The 6,932-nt window shown below is 36.5% G+C and overlaps 1 pseudogene; it reads left to right on the top strand.

Annotated features, from left to right (window-relative positions):
- Positions 1 to 1,354: 1,354 nt before the first annotated feature.
- On the top strand, positions 1,355 to 6,033 carry LOC120147496 (annotated as a pseudogene).
- The last annotated feature ends 899 nt before the right edge of the window (positions 6,034 to 6,932 follow it).

Below are 6,932 nucleotides of genomic sequence, written 5' to 3'. Positions count from 1 at the left end.
TGGTTTCCTCCAGTGGCTTTAGTTATCTACTCATTGATTACATCTTTGCTGTTTGGTTGTTATGGTTTATAGCTTTTTTGGTGTCCGTTGCCATGAACGGTTGTTTTTGAGGTTGTATTATATTCTGTTACTTGGTTCTATCCCATCTAAAGGGACACTCTTTTTCCTCCGTATAGGTTTAGGGAGGTTTTTTAACGAGGCCCTTTGGATGGTCACTTTGTATCAATCCTAATACAAAGTATCTTATTTTCAAAAAAAAAAAACATTTGTGTAAAGGCATGTAAAAGATGTAGAATTTGGCGAACTATTCTTATGGTTTAAGAGTTAAATTTGTGAATTAGATGTCAATTTCGGTTATTCTATTGGAAAATACTAAAATTGTTAGACGAAGTTTATTTAGATGATTGTCTTTTAATGAACAAATTTATTCGGTAATTGGCGGATTAGTTGAAGATGATGTTGAGTGACCTATTTGGGATTTAGGATAAAATGAATTAGAGATTTAGGATTTTAAATCGGGTGTTTTACATGAAAAAGGGTAAAAGAACCTATGTGAATCCTATTTGACTGAAATAATATTATTAAATTGTCCCCGTCGTCACCATCACAGTAAAAACTTTATGTCATCATGCGGTTAAGCACATAATAGTGGAGTGATATATTTGAATATAAAATTAAACTTATAGTGTTATAATTGGAAAAAAATTAAAAGTTTAATGATATAAACGAGTCAGGGGACAAAGTTGAGTGATATGTGGTATAATTTATTCTATTATTTAATTAAAAAATTGATAAGCTTAGGTCAAGATCGGACCATGAATATTGATGTCGAGTTCCAATGGGTATAACTCAGCCATGAATGGCAATGCCCTAGCCTTTTGTCCCCCCTCAAATCTGTGTTTCGCTGAACCATAGTTTACTTATTGATGAAAATAAAACTCCCAGAGAACAATAATTCGGAAAGCTATGCCATAATCTTTGACATTTACATTGATTCGAACTGCTTCTCTAAACTGATTTCGGATTGTCAAATTTGCACACATTTATAAAAAAAAAAAAATTCTTTCACACAATCATTTCGTTATTGTACAACGTAGAAAATGGGAGGTTCATCTATGTTAATACTATGATTAAAATATAACATCTTATTAAATAATTCTATCAGTCATTAAATGAAAATATCGTATTTGACTATTTGCTGCTTTGCTTAAACAACTTGTTAATGAAAGACATGGCTCACAATTTATAAATGCCAAATGTAATATCAAGCTAATACTAGTGGCGCTTCGAATCGGACAGGAGAGCTGTTTCTTGATATTAACAGATACGGTTGACGGAGGAGGAAAAACAAAATCAATGGAAGAAAAGAAAACGATGGTTGGTAACGATGATGTTAAGAAGGAGAAACATGGATCCATAAATTCCATTTTCATGCTTGCGGATGGTGTAGATATGTGGTTGATGGCTGCAGGCTTCATTGGAGCTGTTGCTGATGGCAGTAGTTCACCTCTGATAATATATTTTGCTGGCCGTATGTTTAACAATCTTGGCGGCGCTGTTTCAGCTTCATCTCTTGATTTGCTCACCCACAACGTTAATAAGGTACGTTATTACTCACAAGCTATGATTAATATTACTCAGACTTGAGATGAAAATCTGATACTTATATGCTCATTTTTTTTTAGATTTTGCCATATATTTGAATGATTATGCCCATGCCGCATATAGTATTCATATAACTCATCAGATCCATTGGGCTTGTTTCCATGGCTGACAGGTGGCTCTATATATGATTTTGATTGCCTGTGGTGGATGCGTTGGGTGCTTCCTAAGTGAGTTTGAAGCAAATGCTTATTGTGCTAGTTAATTGCTTCTGAGTTAGAGGGAATAGCAAACATATTAATTACTCCAAGTTTTGCTCAATGATTTCAAAAAAATTTCAGAAGGATATTGTTGGACAAGGACAAGTGAAAGGCAAGCCGCACGAATGAGAACAAGGTATTTGAAAGCTGTCCTAAGGCAAGATGTTGGCTACTTTGACTTGAATGTAACGAGCACAGCTGAAGTAGTCACAAGTGTTTCCAGTGACAGTCTCATAATTCAAGATGTTATCAGTGAGAAGGTTGCAAATGTTTCTCAAAATATTCATCCAAGTCATTTTTCTTTGCAGAAACTACTACCTTAATTCAAGTTGTTATTCGACTGACTTGCTTATCATGTATCAGGTTCCAAGCTTAATAACAACTGGTGCACTATTTATTGGAAGTTATTTAGTATCTTTTCTCATACTATGGAGATTGGCCCTTGTGGTTTTTCCATTTATTATACTTTTGGTGGCTCCATCTTTGTTATATGGAAGAATTTTACTGAGTCTTGCAAGGAAGATTAGGGTAGAGTATAATAAAGCCAACACAATAGCAGAGCAGGCAATATCTTCCATAAGAACAGTTTATGCTTTTGTCGGTGAAAGGAAAACCACAACTGAGTTCTCTGCAGCTCTACATGGATCTTTAAAGTTGGGGCTGAAGCAAGGGATGGCTAAAGGCTTAGCCATTGGAAGCAATGGAATTACTTTTGCAGTTTGGGCTTTCATTATTTACTACGGTAGCAGAATGGTTATGTACCATGGAGCTAAGGGTGGAACTATATTCATTGTGGGCACTTGTATTGCTGTGGGAGGACAGTAAGAGTTTTTAAATTTTTAATACTTGACCATGATGCATGTTATCTTCGATAGTGGCAATATATCATTTTTCCGTTTCACGCATAGTTCGTCTCATTCTGATTTTTAGTGTCATTTTTCCTTTTATTAAACAGAGAACTTGGTATTGGCTTATCCAACCTGAAGCCCTTATTTGAAGCATGTGCGGCTGCAGAGCGTATAAATGAAATGATTAAAAGAGTCCCAAAGATTGATTTAGATAATTTGGTAGGGGAAACATTGGATAACATTTTGGGAGAATTAGAATTCAAACAGGTTGAATTTGCATACCCTTCAAGGCCTGAGAGCATAATTTTCAAGAGTTTCTGTCTCAAAATTCCTGCAGGAAAGACTGTGGCTTTGGTGGGTAGTAGTGGATCAGGAAAATCCACAGTGATTTCACTGTTGCAAAGGTTTTATGACCCTCTTGGAGGAGACATTCTTCTTGATGGGGTTTCAATTAAAAAATTGCAGCTCAAGTGGTTAAGGTCACAAATGGGGTTGGTGAGTCAAGAGCCTACACTGTTTGCAACAACCATTAAAGAGAACATACTTTTTGGCAATGAAGAAGCTGGAATGGAAAAGGTTATTGAAGCTGCCAAAGCTTCCAATGCCCATAGTTTCATATCCCAGTTTCCTCAAGGATATGACACCCAGGTTTGTTTGCTTATCTTTATTTTTACCAAGTCAGTGTAAACCGCTTTAATTTTTTTTTCAGGTCACTTTACTAAACAAGTATAACATCCAGAAAGAGAAACTGATAGTCTATATAGTCCTATAGCTTGAACAAAAATATCTTCATTATAAGGAAAAAATGTTCAAAATTTTGTTTTATATTTAACAGGTTGGAGAAAGAGGGGTTCAAATGTCTGGTGGACAGAAACAAAGAATTGCCATAGCAAGAGCTTTGATAAAAGCACCCAAAATCCTCCTCCTTGATGAGGCAACAAGTGCATTAGATTCTGAATCTGAACGTATTGTGCAAGAAGCTCTTGACAAGGCCTCTATTGGACGCACCACAATCATTGTTGCCCACCGCCTTTCTACTATTAGACATGCAGATTTAATTGCTGTTGTCCAAGATGGGCAGGTCATGGAAATCGGATCACATAATGAGTTAATGGTAAATGAAAAAGACATTTATCCCATGCTAGTGCAACTTCAACAAACAGAACAAGTGAAAGTCGTGGAAGAATGTAATAGAAGTTTATCAGTGAATGAATCAACTCATATAACAAACATGGAAATCAACATTGCTAGCAGTCGTAGAGTCTCCTCTCTAGCCAGCCGAACAAGTTCAACCAATTCTGCAGCATCAAATCATGCTTCACTAGATGCAGAGATGAAAGTTTCTACACCATCTTTCAGAAGATTTTTGGCCTTGAATTTACCGGAGTGGAAACAAGCTACCATAGGATGCTTGAGTGCAATTTTAGCTGGTGCAGTGCAACCACTTTCATCTTTCACAATGGGGTCAATGATATCAATGTTTTTTCTCACGGATCATGGTGAAATTAAAGAAAAGGCGAAGGTTTATGCGTTGGGTTTCCTAGGGTTTTTCCTATTTTCATTGACGATCAATATTATTCTGCATTATAATTTTTCTTATGGGGGAGCACTTGACAAAGAGGATAAGAGAAAGGTTGCTTTCAAAGATACTGACTTTCGAAGTTGGGTGGTTTGACCAAGTTGAGAATTCTAGTGGCCCTGTTTGTGCTAGATTAGAAAAAGATGCAAGTGGGGTATGTTCTTCTTTCCATCTTTTTACTTTGTTTTTTTATGATTATGATGAATTGTTTGTTTAATCATGATTCCTATGTGAACCAGCTACATGATCCCTTACAATATATATTTATCAGATCTCAATACAAGCTGCATAATAAAAACTCAAAATCCTAAGATGCATATAATTGATTTAGATGATAAATTCAAATATAATTAGCGGCGTTGGATGCTTACAGGTGAGATCTTTAATTGGTGATGGAGTGTCTTTTCTTGTGCAAACCATATCGTGTGTAACTTTAGGTTGTGCCCTGGGATTATTCATTGCATGGAGACTTGCAATTGTCATGATAGTAGTCCAACCCCTCATCATCCTCTCCTTTTACGCTCGAATTGTCTTACTAAAAAGAATGTCCCAAAAAGCTATCGAAGCACAACAAGAGAGCAGCAAGCTTGCTACTGAGGCAGTTTCCAACCACCGAACCATTACTGCCTTCTCATCTCAAGATCGAATCTTGAAAATGTTACAGAAGTCCCACGAGAGTCCAAGAAAAGAGAATGTTAGACAATCTTGGTTAGCGGGTCTTGGACTTGGCTTGTCTCGATTCCTTGTGCCAAGCATTGTAGCCTTTAATTTCTGGTATGGTGGGAAACTTGTATCTCAGGGACACATCACCTCAAAAGCCTTCTTTGAAACATACCTCATTTTGATCAACACTGGCCTTTTCATTGCTCAAGCTGCAAGCATGACATCAGACTTGGCCAAGAGTGTTGAGGTTGTTGGATCTTTGTTTGCTATATCAGACCGCTATACAAGAATTGAACCGGATGACTCTAACGGTTACGTTGCTGAAGAAATCACAGGACATGTGGAAATTTGTGGCATCGATTTTGCATATCCGGCCAGGCCTAATATGATCATCTTGAAGGACTTTTCAATATTTGTCGAAGCTGGGAAATCAACAGCGTTGGTCGGACAAAGTGGATCTGGTAAATCAACAGTCATCAGTTTGATTGAGAGATTTTATGACCCTCTCAAAGGGGTAGTGAAGATTGATGGTCGAGATATAAGATTATACAACCTAAGGTCATTGAGGAAACACATAGCACTCGTTAGCCAAGAACCAGCACTATTTTCCGGCACAATCAAGGAAAACATTTTGTATGGAGCACCTGATAAAACTAATGAATCTGAAATCATTGAAGCAGCCAAAGAAGCCAATGTACATGATTTCATTGCAGGCCTAGCAGATGGCTACGATACCTGGTGTGGAGATAGAGGTGTACAACTATCCGGGGGGCAAAAGCAACGCATCGCTATAGCCCGAGCCATAATGAGGAATCCGACGGTGTTATTGTTAGATGAAGCAACAAGTGCACTTGATGGTAAATCTGAGAAAGTGGTTCAACAGGCACTAGAACGAGTGATGGTGGGGAGGACTAGTGTAGTTGTGGCACATAGGCTACGTACCATTCAAAACTGTGATGTTATTGTTGTGTTAGAGGAAGGGAAAGTGATTGAGAATGGTAATCATTCATCTTTGTTAGCTAAGGGACCAACAGGTGCTTACTACTCTTTGGTTAATCTTCAAAGTAGATCGATCACATGATTCTACTTGGTTCAAATAAGTTTTGTATTTCTTTATATGACTAAGCGAGTCAAGACTGCCATGAAAAGCATCATTTGTATAAGTTAATTGGGACACACTTTTACCACTGTTTTGATTGTAACTACATGGACTGGTCTAAGAAGAAATTGGGTAATAACTCTAACATAAACAGAACCGTTGTAGACTAAAATGAAACTAAAGCAACACAATATACAAAAAATACTAACAAATTCAAGTAACCATAATATTCAACAACTTAGTAGCACATGAATACTAACAATATTTTAAAGAACTCCATAACCTGAAAGTAAAGTACAATCATCGACCAAGAACATTAACTGGTCCAGTAACTTCATATTGAACTGATAAAATAGTCATTAAATGCTGCTTTTTGCAATAAACATTATCCTGAAATATCTTAACAGGTGAATACATTAGGCATTCATCTACCGACATCTTTCTACATTTTTGTTTACCGATATTATTTACAATAATCGTGTTATGATTTTCCCTATAAGAAGCTCTTCTCAATCAATAATTCCAAAGCACTGATAATTGTTTCTCATTCATGAATATATCTCTGACCAATGCACTAATTTGACATTCAAATTCTACACAACAAACTACTATAGAGATCTATTTATATTTAAGTATGCTGAGCGTTCATGCACTGAAAAGATAACAGTTCTATCACAGTCAAGACAACTAAAACATAGCATACCACTAAATGAAAATTTCACAATCAGATCACATTCATTTCAACTACATATGAGCATAAAGAAGGAGGTGAGAGGAGAAAGTATATAAGACAGCTATACTGTTGTACTGTAATTGTTCCATAAGTTTAGGACTTAAAATACAGGAGTTAATTCCTTCCTGACTCACTTATATAATGCCTT

This window comes from Hibiscus syriacus, unplaced genomic scaffold (assembly GCF_006381635.1).
Source record: "Hibiscus syriacus cultivar Baekdansim isolate YM2019G1 unplaced genomic scaffold, ASM638163v2 tig00110940_pilon, whole genome shotgun sequence".
NCBI classification, from domain to species: Eukaryota; Viridiplantae; Streptophyta; class Magnoliopsida; order Malvales; family Malvaceae; genus Hibiscus; species Hibiscus syriacus.
The sequence above is the reverse complement of the archived record's forward strand: the minus strand, read 5'-3'. Positions and strand labels throughout refer to the sequence as shown.